General features: G+C 55.5%; 1 long non-coding RNA gene across 1 annotated transcript; it reads left to right on the top strand.

Annotated features, from left to right (window-relative positions):
- The first annotated feature begins 2,996 nt into the window (after positions 1-2,996).
- On the top strand, positions 2,997-11,704 carry LOC128916637 (uncharacterized). Its single transcript, XR_008469026.1, has 3 exons — positions 2,997-3,110; positions 7,938-8,095; positions 10,320-11,704. It is a non-coding gene; the product is annotated as an uncharacterized LOC128916637 (long non-coding RNA).
- The last annotated feature ends 3,800 nt before the right edge of the window (positions 11,705-15,504 follow it).

The following is a 15,504-nucleotide window of genomic DNA, read 5'->3' as shown; positions in this document are numbered from 1 at the left end:
GATCAGGGCTGAACCCTTTGAAACACTGTCCCACTTCCAGCTCCAACACGGACCAGTCTCTGCCTCCCTGCTTCCTCCTGATGCCTCTGCGTCGTGAGACTCCATCCCTGGGCTGGGGCCGAGCAGAGCCTGGTCCAGAAGAGCCCATGGCATCCCCTGTGTCTCCCGCCTTGTTTCACTGTTCCCCCCCGCTTCCCCATGCAAGGCTTTGCAAGAGCATCGCAACTGTGTCGCCCTTGAGAGGGAGGAAAAGAAAACCCAGCCTGAGCACATGTGGCGGGCAGGGGGAAATGGCTGCTGCAAAGTAAGCAGTGCCTTTAAAGAAGTGTTTGTCTGGGGTTTGTTTAGTTATCCTCTAGGTAATTTTACAGCTGAGGAGGCCGGACCATTCAGGCAATGGCCAAAACAATATCCCCACTGTCTGAGCAGCTCTCATAGCTCGGCATGGCTCGGCGGAGCTGGGGGGGCAGAGGGAGCCGGAGAAGAGAAGTTTCTTTTACCGGCCCTAGCCAGAAAATGCCATGGAGGATGTCCTGTAATTAAGACATTGCTTCGAACGATCAAGTCACTCGGCTGTCAGGTTGAATAAACCTCCAGGCTCAGGCCGGGTGTGAGAGGGGGAGGAAGGGATGTTGGTGGGAAAAGCCCAGTCCCATCATTTCGATCTGAATTGTGACTCCGGGGCTTGGGGTGCCTTGGGATGCTTGCTGCAAGAGGAGGTTGATGGGATGGGGGCTTGGGTCCCTCGTGCCCACAGGCAGCAATTTTTTGGTGCCCTGCATAGAGTCGGAGGCCGTTCTGCCCTGCCTGCACCCCTCTCTGCCCACACGCCGTGGGAACCAGCAGCTTCAGCCTGTTGGGCGCTGGAAAATGGGGCTCCAAAATACCATCTAGCCCTCATGGAGGTGTGCGTGCCAGGGCAGGTCCTGCCCCACCACCCTGCCAAAGCACAGTTTGTCCCGTCACCACGCCAGATCCCAGGCTGAAATCCCTATGCGATCCCTAGGAAAAAGCTCCCCTGCCTCTTCCAAAGGCCTCGTGCAGCCCAAGCTGGAAACGTGGGGGCTCGAGTCTCGCTCAGCACTACGTGCAAATAGCTCGCATCAGCTCATAGCGCTGTTCCCAAGAGCCGCAGCACTCGCTGCTGGCAGCCAGCTTGCAGGAGGATACCGATATTTCATGCAGACATGGCGAGAAACCAGCCCTGTTTCCCATTCACAAGGGGTGGCTCCAAAACAACACAGAGATCTGTCACAGCATATATGCGGCATCTGTGCAAATTGGCCTGACTGCCTAAATAATGCCGTATATATTTATAAACTGTGAGATGTAACGTTTTTTCCTGTTTACTTTTCGGTTGAATTCCTTGCTCATGGAAATGAGAGCTGCAGCGCGGCGGCTAGACATAACCATTGTATAGGGAGGACACTGTACAAACTGTCCTAGAAAATTCTGCCAAAATGCCAGCCCGTATCAGCCCTGATCTGCAGCCCCTCGCCCCTTCCCACACACCCTCCCCCCTGCCTCCCCCCCGCCGGCTCCAGCCCTCTGCATTGAACTGAACCCAGCTGGATGCTCTCCTACCAAGGGGGTGTTTGCCCAAATATTAACTGGGAGGGAGACTGTCGCAGGTAGTTTGGGTTTGGACCCATGGTGAGGAAGGTGGAAAATAGGAGAGGAGAGGTTGGGGAGGTTTTCAACCCTGCCGGGAGTGCTGTGAATCCGAGCTGGGAGAATCCGCTGTGGATAAAATTGGAAGAGATCTCTGCCCCTGCTGAGTATCGTGGCGCTGGCAGCATCCCGTGCTGGCACGGAGGGCAGCTGGGGGTGTGAGCCCCCACCGTGGCGTGGCTCGGAAAGCGGCATCCCTGCTGGGATCTCCCATGGCTGATCCCAGTGTTCAACATTTGCCGAGCATCTCTGGGGTGTTGCTGGATTGCTGTGCCCAGAATAGCAAAGTCGGCCAAGGTGATGCTGCAGCAGGGATTTGGGATGCCGAGAGGGGCGGGTTCCTGGGCTCTGCTCCTTGGCGGGTGCTTTGGGGCCAAGGGCATGGAATGTTGCCCCAGTTACACGGCAGCTGCAGGGCTTATACCAGAGGCAGCACTTCCACACTTGTGTGGGTTCGGGATTGAGGTGTCCGGAGCATTTGGGTACCTGTAATGTGAGGGGTCGGTGCCTTAAGGAGCTTGCATGGATTCTGCGTCAGCCAGCAAGGGAATCGATGCGTGCCCCGCTCTTGCTGCAAAACAGGGTGGTGAACAGCACCGTGAAGTGCCAAGATCTGCCAGAACTGGGGTTAACACATCTGTGGGGGAAAGAAGAGAAAGGAAAAAGGAGAAAAGATTTCCAACATTGAAAGTGAAATTTGAACCCCAATTTATGGCTGCTTGGAGGCCACGTGTGAGGCTGCCAGCTGCCCAGGTGGGCTCTGGAGGGTGGCGAGAGGGGCATGAGCCACCACAGGGGCTCGACCTTCTTCATGCCCCTCCGGATCCGGCAGGGCCAAGGGGAGGTAAGGGTGGGAGAGCACTTGGGAGCTGGAAGGATGGAGGAGCCTCTGGGTCCCATGGGCTTTTTCCCATCCCACTGTGCCCAGCTCCCCTTTTGTGGGCACTCTCACCCTTGGAAGGACTCACTCCCAAATACCGGCTGTCGCTCTTCTCCCCCAGGAGGAACAGGCGAAATCCCCACTTCCACGGCTGACAGACAGCAGGGATGGAGCGGGGCAATTAGAAGATGTGTGGGGCTTTGCTATGTCTGCACCTCCATCACACCAGTCGTTCCCAACCTCAAATTCATGTCACCTGCCAGTGCCATCTTTGCTTTCGACTCTATTTATACCCTCTATTCAATTTAAAACTTATTTAGCGATGTCCACGGTTATTGTGTCATATTTATTTATAGCCTTTCACACTTGCCTCTGTTCGCTCTGTCGGTTATTTCCATCACATTTCTCTTCCCTTACGTAAAGGTCTGGGAACAGCTGTGCCGGGGGTAGATCAAAGGTCTGTGGAGCCCCACGTCCCCTCTCTGATATTAACCAGCGATGGGGACGTGGGGAAGGAGGAATGAAGCCGGCGTGCAGTGATCCTGCTGGCAGTGAAAGGGTGAGGCACACCTCCGGGTCAGCCTGCGCAGTTCCCCCTCCTCTTCCCCGGGACCTCCCTCAACGGCTCTAATCTCTTTTGCAATGCGGTTATACTTCTGACCTCCCCATCTACCCGACCAGCCAATGGCACATTTCATGGTGCCCCGGGTGAAAGGGAACCGTGGCGGTGGCATCCTTTCCCCTTGGATCGCAGGGGGACCAGCTGGTGGTGGCAGGGACCCCCTGTTAGAAAGGAGGGCTAAAAAAATAATAATCATAGATATTAACTGTTGAATTCCTAGACGTGGCTTGGAATTAGGAATTTCTGTGCTTGCATGTGACTTGGGGAGCAGGTGGGGGCATGGTGGCCTCTGCCCTTCATCGGGGCATGCTGCGGGATGGCCATGGGTATCAAAGGCAGCGGGATGTCCCCTGCCCCATGGGTATGAATCGGGGATGCGGGCTGAGCTCCCGCACGAGTGATGGATGAAGCCATGGTCCCCAGCCGTTCCAGGACCCCGTCTTGTGTCCAGCTTCACTCGATGGCCAAAGGCAAGCAGGCTGTGGGGTGGGGAGAGCAGCTGTGCTTGCAGGAGGGTAAACGGGGCTCCCGGGATGGAGCTCGACAAGTGAAGAATCACCATTAAAGCAAGTGTCCGTGGAAATCCTGGCTTCTGGACGCAGTTGTTTCATACAACGCCAAAAAGCATCAAAAGGAGGCAAGACAGGCATAAGGGAAAGCGTAATTGGATGTTTTGGTAATCCTTTTCTGAAGGAGACACAATGGCTCGTCCGACCGGAACGTGGTAACGGCTCATCCGCTCCGGGCTGCTCTGCGGGAGGGCTGGGAAAGCCCCTGCCCCATCGAGCCGGGGGGCAGCTGCCCTCCCTGCTGATGGCCACCAGTGCCAGCCCAGGGCATCCCACCTCCTCTCTTCTCCCTGACCTGGTCCGGGGGTGCACAAAGGATGGACACAGCAGCTCCTGAGCAGGAGAGGGGCCGGTGGGGCTGTCCCACGGCCGCTGCTGCCACTGGCTTTACGAGCAGTGCCTGTGTTTGTCACCAGGGATGTCCCATTTAGACAAATCTCAAGCCTTGTGCTTCACTTTTATCAAGTGATGGCCAGGCTGAGGTGTCCCCGCACCCTCCCTTGGGTGCCACATGGCCCCACCTCAAATCAGAATCTTGTCCCTGCTTGGGACAATGTGACTGATGGGCAGTAAACCCTTTGCTGCAGGACTCAGCCCATATTTCTCTTTGCTTTATCAGCCTGGCCATGCCTTATCCAGGAGGAGAAGGGCCTGCAGAGTGCAAGTGGGGACAGTGGGTGACAAAGCGCCGGCTGGCTGGTGTCTGGACCCGTGGGGAGGCAGGAAGGTGGCGGGGGGAGGTTCTGGTGCACTCCCCAGCTGCCCAGGATGCTCCCCCCACCTCTCCATCAAGGTTTTAATCAATGCGGCGAAACCCATGGCAAAGTCAGTCCCGCTCCGTCCACTCTCCCGTGAAACTGGATCTATTTCCTGGGATTACACGCAGCACCTTAAAGAAAATATTTACAGAATTTATATTCACATCCCGTTCGCCCTCTTCTCAGGGGGCTCTCTCGTGCCCTCCCTCCCTCCCGCTCCCACTTCATCTCCCCCCCCCACCGCGGGCCTCGGCGCCTCCTCCCGCTCGCCTTCCCCCCCACCCGGTCCTACCACAATACCCGTCTTTGTGAGAGGAACAATGTTTACTCTCCATCGAGGATGGGGGGATTGGAAATGAAAAGGGCTGCCTCCCCCTCGCCCCGGCCCCGGGCTGCACTCGGCGGCGGGAGAAGGAGGAATTCCTGCAGGAAAACGGCCGGCGCGAAGGCAGCCCAGGCCAGGGGATAAATATTCATGCTGGAGGAGTGAGAGGAAGGAAAGAAAGAGAGAGAAGGGCCTGGGGACCAGTATAGTCCGGGGTCCATTATTTTTTCTCTGCAGCTTCAGGGTGTGTTGGAAATTCCCCGCTGGGTTTACAGGTCCATGATGCAGAACGGGTGCAGCTCTCTCTTGGCCTAAAGAAGCAGATGAAAGGCATGTCTGGGCTGGGGAGGGGGCGGGGGGAGCTGTACAGCAGCCCCAGGAGTGGAGAAGGGGATCTGGGGCTCGAGCGAGGCGAGGGCTGCGAGAGCCAGCATGTGGCTGCAATTACGGGGATGCTTGCGAGGATGGTTGTGCTCCAGCATTGGAAATGCAGCGCTTTCCCTCCCCGCCCTTCCCCGGCGCTGGCTGCGTTTCCCCACCAGAAGCCAAGATTTCTCCTGCTGCTCCTTGCTGGGAAGCCGTCCAGTTGGAAAAGGGGAGCGCTGGAGGGAGGGCTGCCCCACAGCCACAGGCGGGTGGCAGGGACGGGGACTCCAGCCTGGGCACCGTCAGGAGCCTTTAACGATGAATTAGTGAAAAAAGGCAACCTTTTTCTTTTTCTTGTCAAGGAAAAAAACATCAGGGAAGCTGGAGAAGCTCTTATTATGGGATGGCTTTGCCACCATCAGTGCCCTCTGTCGTCCAGCGCCAGCAGCCCTCGCTCCCAGGGCTCGGTGGCAGCCCGTGTCAGGCACCGCTGCTCTTTCCCATTGCGGCGCTGGCCCTCTGCCAGCTTTTCTAAGCCTTTCCCCACATGAAAGGGGGGCTGGCGGGGGCCCACAGAGCCTGCCATGGGCCAAGGGTGTTTCAGGGTCCCCCAGTGAGGGCTGAGATGCAGGGAGGACACGTGGGGTTGGCACCGGCACAGCGATGGGCTTCGGGGCCACCGCTGGTCGGGAGGCTGGGACCCATCTCCGGAGGTGAACACAGAGTTTCGTACAAGCTTCCTTCTGTTTCCTGAAAAACCCCGGCGTCTAAATATAGCAAGTACTTGGGCATTTTACTCTGGGAAGGGAAAACAGCTCCAGTGCCAGGAGAGATCCTCTTCTGTTTGCACAGTGTGAGGGCTGCGTGTCCTCCGCCTGCTCCCATCAAGGGGGGTCTGTACTGACAGGGGCTGGCTCACCCCAAGCCCACTCTGTCCCCCGGGACCCCCCCATCCAGAGGGTCTGGGCGATGCAAGGAACCCCGTGCCACGCTTTGGGCATCGAGTCCAACTGACGCGTGAGCACGCCGAAAGGCGCTGCTCTCTCCTGGAAGAAGCACAACCCTCTTCCCACTTTGTTCCAAAAAAAAAAAGGAGAAAATATTTGCTGTTTTAATTCAGGGCTGAGGCAGGAAATCGTCGTTCCCAGGGCCCCCTCTCCCCGCTGATCGGGGACAGCCTGGTCGGGTACCACATCCTCTTCCCCCAGCAAGAAAGGTACCTTAGGAAGAGGCATTCATGGGGATGTTGATTCAGTCAAATTCCCTCAGGGGTCTCCTCAGAAGAGATTTGGGCATGGGGACCCATACCCTGGTCCATCTGTAGTGCAGGGAGGAGCCCAGCAGCTCTCTGGGCACTGTTCATTTCCTACCTGACAAGCGGGAGGATGCAGCTACCAATCTTCTCCCTGATTTCCCAGCTGGAGAAGTGTGATGAGAACCCTCAATCCACCCCAAAAAATGTTTTATTCACCTCGTTTCCAGATGCTAGAGGAAAAATAGGCTGTGCAGGGTATTGTCATGCAGCTGGATTTTGCCCTGCTGTCTGGGCAGTGCTGGCCCTCGCCCATCCTTGGGCTATTGGGAGCACTGGCCCAGCAGCCGGGCACTGCTGCAGGCATCGGTGCCACAGCTCGTGCTCATCAGCTTTGCATCCCCCCGGCCTGGCTGCGGCTCTGGTGTGAAGGGGATGGCAGGTCCCCCTTGGCCCTGTCACCACCAAGGGCTGTGGGTGGTCTGGGCGACCTCACCTTTGCCTCCAGCCTTTGCTCCCCAAATCAAGGAAAAAAAGTGAGCGGCAGCCGCGTTGCAGACCACAGGGGCTTTGTGCTCCCCGGGCTCTCCGCCTCGCTGTCCTCCTGGCTCCTTTCCTCCTGAGCTCTCCTTCAAAGCGGGATGCTGGCCCAGGAGCTCGGAGCACATCCATGCCATCGTGCCTGGCCCTTGGACTGCATCCCTCGGTCCAGCGCCCTGGGTGATGGGAGGCTGCAGGGAGAGCAGGGATCTGCTCCGAGCCCAAACACGTCCTATGCTCTGAGAGGGACTGGGCTATTCGCAGGCTGTGCAGGGCTCAGAGAAGAGCAGCTCCAGCGCAGAGGCTGGGAGGCTTTGCCTCGGTCTATAAATTGTTTTTTCGGAATTCCCCAGCGCTGTAGAGCTGCAGCTACCGTCGGATCAACAGCCCATCAGTGATAACTGCTAGCCAGCCGGTCCTGGAGACACTCCGGGGAAATGCAGCGTCTGACTGGGAGCGAGCATCATCCTGGCAGGGTGGGAGGCCAAGATCTCCAGGAGCAGCCCCGGGCTCGCGGGGATCGCCCGGTGCCGGCTCCTGCTTTTGCTGGGCTGCGGGACTGGAGTGGGGGCGATGCCCTGCAAACGCCACCTGCCACAGAAAGGCCACCGAGGTCACCTCCAGAAAGCTGCAGGGATCAGGCTGTGCGTTCAGTAGCTTTGCAGGGGCGAAAGGTGTCCCAGGCTGTTTGCAGAGCGGCTGGGCTCCTCTCGACGGGTCGGCTGGAGGAGGCTCTAACGGAGAGCAGGAGTGGGTTAAAGGGTGGAAAGAGGCCCTGGATTTCTCTGGGAACGCAAAGAGGATTAAAAACTCTGGTCCCTATATTGCTTTTTCTATTTCCTTTCTCTTTTTTTTTCTTTTTTTTTTTCTTGTGGTATTATTTGATGGTTAGGGAAAAAAAATATCTGGAAACATAACTGCATAAATTACTGTTATTTCCGGCTATCCCTGCAGAGCCCGGCTCTTTCCTCACCAGATGGGCTGGCTTAGAGAGCCTCCAGCTCCAGCGAGGCTCCCGGGGGCCCGAGGCTGCCTTCCTTTCGTTTGCCATGCTGAATTTTTCTCCCAGGACCCAGGCTTGCAGTGGGAAGCAATCCCGCTCCCTGAGACAGGTAACGGAGGCAGCTGGGCTCCGGGACCCCCTGCTCCGGGAGGCACCGAGCCCTCATTTTCTTTGGGAAATGGGAATCATGCACGGCCTGTGGCTGGGAGCCATTGGGAAATGATGCTGCAAACAGCACTGGGGCTGCTGTGAGGCAACGGCTCAGGGGTACGAGGTGGCCATGGCAGTGCTGTGGGGGGGCAGCAGCGTGTCCCTGCTCTCCTTTGCAAATACAAAACCTCCTCAAGGTCTTCTTTCTCCTCACCGTGGGTGTGCAAGGGGGTTTGAGCCAGTTTGTCCTTCCCCAGGGACAATATTGCTCCATGCGGCTCCATGATGCCTTGGGGACCAGGAGGGAGGGCAGGCACAGGGATGAGAGGAGCAGGATGGGAGAGGAAGGAGACTATGGCAATGACCTGGTGATCAGCATCCAGCAGGAAGGAGGAGGTTGACAGATGGCTCCCCATGCTGATGTAGAGCCAACCATCTACGTGGTGGACAGTCTTTGGGCTCTCAGTGCTTATAAATACTCAAAGGATGGGTGTCAGGAGGACGGGGCCAGGCTCTTTTCAGTGGTGCCCAGCGACAGGACAAGAGATAACGGACGCAAACTTGAGCATAGGAAGTTCCATCTAAACATGAGGAGGAACTTCTTTACTTTGAGGGTGGCAGAGCCCTGGCACAGGCTGCCCAGAGAGGTGGTGGAGTCTCCATCTCTGGAGACATTCCAAACCCGCCTGGATGCGTTCCTGTGCGACCTGCTCTGAATGAACCTGCTCGGGCAGGGGGTTGGACCAGATGATCTCCAGAGTCCCTTCCAACCCCAACCGTTCTGCGATTCTGTGATTCTGCATCTGGAGACATTGGACCCAGATGAGCCCCACAGGACCAGCAGCTCCTGTCAGAGTTGAGTTATTCCCCATAAGCACACGGCTTCTCGCTGTCCCCTCTGCCGAAGAGCAGCCCCAGCACTGAGGTGACCCATCCCTCACCGCAGAAGGCTGTTCCCCAGTCCTGCCCCGCAGGGGCTGCTGGCATTGCTGGTTCCTGTGCCACGGCCAGCAGAGCATGCCGGAATTCCTCAAGTGCAGGAGCAATGATGTGTTCGGCCTCATATGCAAGGAAAAATATGTATATGTTACATATGCACAAGAAAGAGGCCTTGAAAACCGGGAGGATGCAACGATCAATAAATTATAGCTTGGGTAATATTTTCCACCATCACCAAATAAATCAGATCTTATTTTTCCCCCATGTCCACAGATTTAATGGCAGCAACAGTGCCCTTGGTGGTCATAAAACTCCATCCTCTTGCTGAAGGGCCTCTCAAACAATTTGTCATTTGGCCTTTGCTTGTTTGCTCTAAAATTAGCTGGTCCAGACATTTAATAGCCCAGAAGCTGAGAAATCCATCAACCTATCCCAGCTTCCAACTATTTCTGTGAGCGCTCCGAGGCTGCATCGTGGGTGCAAGAAGCGATGGGGAGGGAGCAAGCAGTGGAGTCAAGGATCATGGGGGATATTTTTCATCTGAGCTTTAAGATCACCTTCCCTATTTCCATTTCTTCCTTTCTTCCCATCTTTTCTTTCCCCTCTACGGTCACTTCATCTCTCCAGCTGCCAAGAGCAATACTCTCCTTCCAGCCGCAGTGAGCAAGTCAGGAGCTGACCCTTTCCCATAGGTGTAAACACTGCCTTGTTAAAAGGGGATAATTACCGGGGTCTAGTTAACCCTGGTGTAAAATCAAAGTGAATAGAGACCCACTGGGACTTCCAGCCATGCGGACCATGACGCCTGGGCTCTGGGGTAAACAGCCAAGGCTTCACTGCTTGTCAGCTCGGCGCATTCACTGGAAAGTTAACTTCTCCCTGAAACAGAAACGCTGTCTTTTTGGCTGATTTATACCCCCCAGACACAGCACCAGCTGAGGGGTGGGTCCTTTTCCCATCAGGGAGCCTTGCCAGGATTTTTCTGGCCGCCCCAGTTGGGAACGAGCAGGGGTTTAACTGCGGGGCGGGGGGGCTGGGGCAGGCAGCGTGTCACCGCGTAGACAGTAGCCACTGCTTTGACTCGCTGAGCATTTCCAGCCCCAGAGCCCCTGCACCCTGTCACGGTCCCTGGGGTCCCAGGAGGGAAAACCCAGGGCTATGCACAGAAGTTCAGCTGCCATTGTCCCTGTTTCGTGGAGGACCTTGTGTGTCACTGCCACAAAACCCTTTCTGTTTGGTTGGAGGCTTCCCCCGACAGCCCAAGGGCTGCTGTTGCATTTCCAGCATCTGCTGTCTCAGCGCTGCCCCGGCTCATGTCCCCGCAGCTTCCCTGGAGCACGAGCAGGTTCGAGGGATGAGGATGCTCGGAAGGCTTTTCTCAAGTGGCAGGAAGGTGTGCCCATGAGGGGGGAAAGGAGGCCAGCACTTTCCCCCATATCTTTCTGTCATGGTTTAAACCCCAGCCAGCAACCAGGACCACGCAGCCACTCACTCGCTCCCCCCTGGCCCCCCCAAGCAAGGGAGGGAGAAGAGGGAGAAAAGAAGGGGAAAGGAAAAAACTTCATGGGTTGAGATAAAGACAGTTTAATAAAACAGTAAGGAAGGAGGAAAATAACAATGATAATAATTATAATAACGGTAAAAGAATATACAAAATAAAGTGATACAACGCAAGTCACTCTCACCACTCGATGATCAGTGGCCCAGCCCATCCCGAGCGATCACGGATCCCTGCCCCCCAAACAACCCCCATTTCTATGACTGTTGATGGTATCCGTCCGGTTGATGGTATCCATAGCATCAACATCCATGACGTCGATGGTATGGAACAGTCCTTTGGCCAGCTAGTCCCGTCTGTGCTCCCTCTCAGCTTCTATGGGAAGCTGAAAGAGTCCTCAACAAATATAAACATTACCTAGCAACAACTAAAACAATATGTGTTATCAACATTCTCCTCGTACTAAATCCAGAACGTAGCAGCTACTAGAAAGAAAATTAACTCTCTCCCAGCTGAAAGCAGGACGCCTGCCCAGCATCCTGCCGCAGCCGGCTCTGCCATCCCTAGCTGTGGAGCTGGGTGGGGAATGGGGGGGGCCGCAGCACTCCGGGTGGGATGCCCTGGACAAACCGCAGAGCAGCCAGTACTGCCTCTGCAAAACCAAAGCATCTGAAGGATGTTCCTGGGACAGCACGCAGGAGCAGACGCCCTTCGGGCTCCTCCAGCCATATTGAGAGCAAAACCAGCCCCCTGGTGTTATTTTTTTCCTATTCAATGAGTGGGGCCGGTCATCGACAGCTCCAGTAATTCAACCTGAAATGCCAAGAATCCTATTTCTGCCTCTGCTGGCTCGCCGAGCTCCGCCCGTGGCCTCAGAGGGAGATAAACCGTCTGTGTGCGAGTCTGGGTTGCGACCGGAGCCCGCGGGCTGACGGCAGACATCATGGGAGAGAGCGGCTCCGCAGGCACCCAGCTGAAGGCATTTTGATTGCTTCCAGGATTACTACCCAGCGTGTTTATTCCTCCAGCAAGGAGGACTTCATAACTCAGAGACTCCTGACAATGTATATATATTGAAATGTTATGAGAGTAATGACCATATCCAATGATATTTTGTTCTCCTCTTGCCAATATAAACAACTCGCTGGACTTACCGAATTGCATTGGGTCATTCTGAATAATTAGGCTCGCATGTTCCATTTATTACCTTGAAAATCCTTTCTCGTTGTATTTTTTTTTTATATATATATATATAAATGTAATAGGTTTCAATGAAAACCAGATACAACTCCGAAGGAATTTGAAATATGAGGCTGAGAGTACAAGAAGCGGCAAAAAGGTCCTCTGCTAATAGGAAAAGCCGAGCCGTCCGGGGCTGAGGGAATCAGGGAAGGTCAGGTGTGAGCTGCCGCTCAGGCTGTGTCTCTGCAGACAGTCTCGCCTTTAAGGAAATCCAGTGTCTAACTGGTGAGGATGCTCATACTGTCACGATGCAGGGAGGAGCAGGGTGGGATGCTGGCGGCCAGGTCCACTTTGATGTCCCCTTCGGCGCTGAGGTGTCTCTTCAGGTGGCTTCAGACCATCGGTGGGGTCAGGGAGGATGAGTCCAGAGAGCGTCTCCAGACCTTTTGGAGTGCCTTTTGGAGAGTGTCCCATGGCACCAGCAGGCAAGAAGCTGCCAGCGCCCTGAAAAAATGGAACACATTGGGGTGGAGCGAACCTGGTATGAACCCAGTAGAAAATAAAAATGCCTTCCCTGGAGCTATGTCTGAGAGAGGGAAACGTTAGACATTGGCATGTCCAAGAGCTGCTACCAGCGGTGACTTGCAGTGGCTGAAAATCACCACTCCATGAAACAAGGGACCGCACCGCCAGCTCCTGTTAACAGGGCTACAGCTCCCTGGTGTTGATGGATTCATGGTGGGGTTTCGGAGGCTCTGACACAGCAGAGACACTGGCCCTGGCGTGTCACTGCTAATGTGCCTGTACAGCCTGGATGAGGCAGAGCAGTAACCCTCGTGATCTGGAGCTGTACATAACCCCTGACAAAACTCTCTCTCCTCCTCTCCTGAAATGCCATACGTGCGAGTAGGATGAGCATCCCTGCCGAGATTCCCAGCCTGCCGCAGGTATGCTGTGGGATGCAGTGCATCATGGTTTGTCTGTGTGGGATAGGCAAAATGACATGGTCATTTGCAAGCCTTTTGCAGCTTCACTTCTACTATTCTTGCTTTCTAAATAACATTCTTCAGCAGAATTAAGAGGAATTGTAGTTAGCATGGATCTCGGAGACCCAGATGAGTGGCATGCCTGAGACTGAATGTACCAAGACTTAGCTGTGACTGGGAAACCCTCCCTGGACACTTTACACCTCGCCTTGGTTTACTGACACCTGCAGGGCTCATGACTATTGTCCTTCAACAGCAGGTCCATTGCCATTTTGGTTTGTTCTCTCAGTAGGGACAAGGAGGAGAAGACTGAAGGTGGAGCAGACAAACGCACCTTGTGGCAGCACTCGTGCCTTTGTCACCTTCTTCCTTGAGGATTGCCAAAGAAACCCCCAAATTGGGGACCAGATGGGAAAACCTGACCCATGCGCTGCTCGACTAAAACACAGCTTTCAGGTCACTGTGAAGAGCAAGGTGTGAGACCCGGTGTCCATGCTGTGGGGTGTGAGCCATGGTGTCCATGCCATGGGGCAAGGTGTCCTCCAGCGAGACGTCACCCAAAACCACCTGAAGCCAGCGAGAACCAGGACACAGCCGTCCATGAGGTTCCTGGTGGGGCAGACGTGGCCGCAGGGTGGTGGGAGCACCCAGGGAGGACATTCCAGGTCAGCGGGGAGGTGTGGAGCGGATCGGTGTGTGGGAAGCTGGGAGCAGCCCTGCCGGCTCTCCCCATGGTTCTGGCCAGCGCTGTCGAGTGCTTCACTTGCATGAGCACCGAGAGTAAAAACAAAATGACATTCATTAGATGTTTTAAGGAGTGTTCAGGCATGTAATCCTCCTGGAATGAGGCAGCCATAACAAGTTACTGTAGTTATTGATGGTCATGTCAGTTAGCCTTTTCCAAGGATTAATCACCATCCTGCTCATGCCCTACAGGATGTTTTTATCTCCATTTTCCCCCTGTGTTGCTGCGTGCAAAGCTGGCTGGGCTGACCAGTGTGGCTTCCGAATCTGCGGGGGGGAGGTTGGCTCCTTACACTTAGATCCTAAACATTTAACAGTTTGGAAGAGCACGGCATTTAGAGGCATTGCTGGGGCAGAGCCGCAGCATTTCAAGGTTTCACCACAGCAAGTCTGAATTCAAATGTCTCCCTCAGTGAGGTCTAATGTGCAAAACAATGGCAATTTCCCCAAGGCGGTTTGCAGCCGGCAGGAAGGAAACTGCCCCAGGAGAGGTCTTGCTTTGGTCACTGCTGCCATTGCAGGGGCGTCTAACGCATCGTCCGGAGAGGATGGTGCAGAGCCAAGGCAGAGCTCCTCATACTCAAGAGGTACCCATTAACTAAAACATCTGAAGATGATCATTGTTTTGCTTTCTTTGTTCTGAATAAAAAGGGGGAGCTGAGGGGGTGACAGGACCACCGCTGAGCTCAGCACGGGAAGAGCACAACGCAAGGCTGATGCAAGCAGCAAGTGTCAGCGTTTTCCCTAAAACTGAAGCTGCCTTGAGGAACCATTGGGTTTGAGCGGTCTCAGAAGCTGAGGCTCCTGTGTGCAGGGGGGGATGTCCCAGCCTCTGGACCAGCATCACCATATGACACCCAAGCACCCATCCCAGCCTGAACTCCTCTGCTCTGCCCTGAGGACAGACAGTGCCATCCCAAAACTCACACAGGCCAGAGAATGAAAGCGAAGCAGAGAGAAATGTCCATCTGCTTACTCGCAGGCGGAAGATCCTGGCATGCTTGGCTTGGAGGGTGCAAACAAGTCCAGGACCTTCAGCTGCTCTTTGGAGCATCCCCGGGGAGCCTAGCCATGGCCCAGAAATGGCTCCCTGGCTGCGGCTGGAAGCAAGGTCCCACACGGAGCAGTGCAGTGCTCACACAGCCAACCCGCTCGTGTCCCCGGCTGCTTTCTTGCAAAACCTGGCAGGTCTCGTTGTGCAGCTGACTTGTTAATTGGGAATGAGTGACTCCAGGAGGTCCTGACCTCCAGCATTTGGTCAGACCCCTTTGCCTCCAAATGCTCAGGGAGGAGGGGATGCCTCGTATTTACCCGCTGGTTAGTGCAGCCAGATGAGGGCCGGGACGTGTGCTCCGTGGCGGTGCCAGAGTAACTGAACCTCCAGCTGGAGCTGGATTTGGTCTCTTTCCCTGAGTGTTTGCGTCGGCACTGCTCATCTTGCCCCTTCTGCTACACGGGACTTGCCCAGGGCTCATTTTCCCTGCAACCCTGATGCTGGCAGTGGTCTGGAGGCTGGAAAAGGCTCCAGAAGCCACACAGCCGGGCTGGGCTAGGGAAGAACCCCGCTGAGGGGTATCGCTGTCTCACTAACGCTGCTCGGCTTGCTGCGGGGGGAGAAATTCAAGATCACGGTGGGGGCTGGCTGACTCCCCAGCTCAGCACTTAGCAACAGGGCTCTTCACACTCGGGAACGTCCCCCCAGTTTGGGCAGTCCCCTCCAGCAGCCTCTGCTCACGCTCAGGAGCAGCACGCGGTGCAGGGCATCACCCCGGGAAGCCCTCCCAGGCTTCTTGCCCTCTCAAGACATGGCATTGCCTTCAGCCATCGTGCTTTCAGGAGAGCCAAAATCCCTGAAATCTCTCAATCACCCAGCCTCTTGGGAGCAGGGATTTGCCCCTAACCTCTTTTGCATCCATGCACATCACTTTCTCAGTGCCTGCAGGGACATGGGATTATTTCTTGCCTTCCTGGTGCTCAGATTGCTGCCTGTTTCGATGGACACAGGGCTCTCAGTGTTAT

Source organism: Rissa tridactyla, chromosome 12 (genome assembly GCF_028500815.1).
Source record: "Rissa tridactyla isolate bRisTri1 chromosome 12, bRisTri1.patW.cur.20221130, whole genome shotgun sequence".
NCBI lineage: Eukaryota > Metazoa > Chordata > Aves > Charadriiformes > Laridae > Rissa > Rissa tridactyla.
This window is presented reverse-complemented; position numbering and strand designations above follow the sequence as displayed.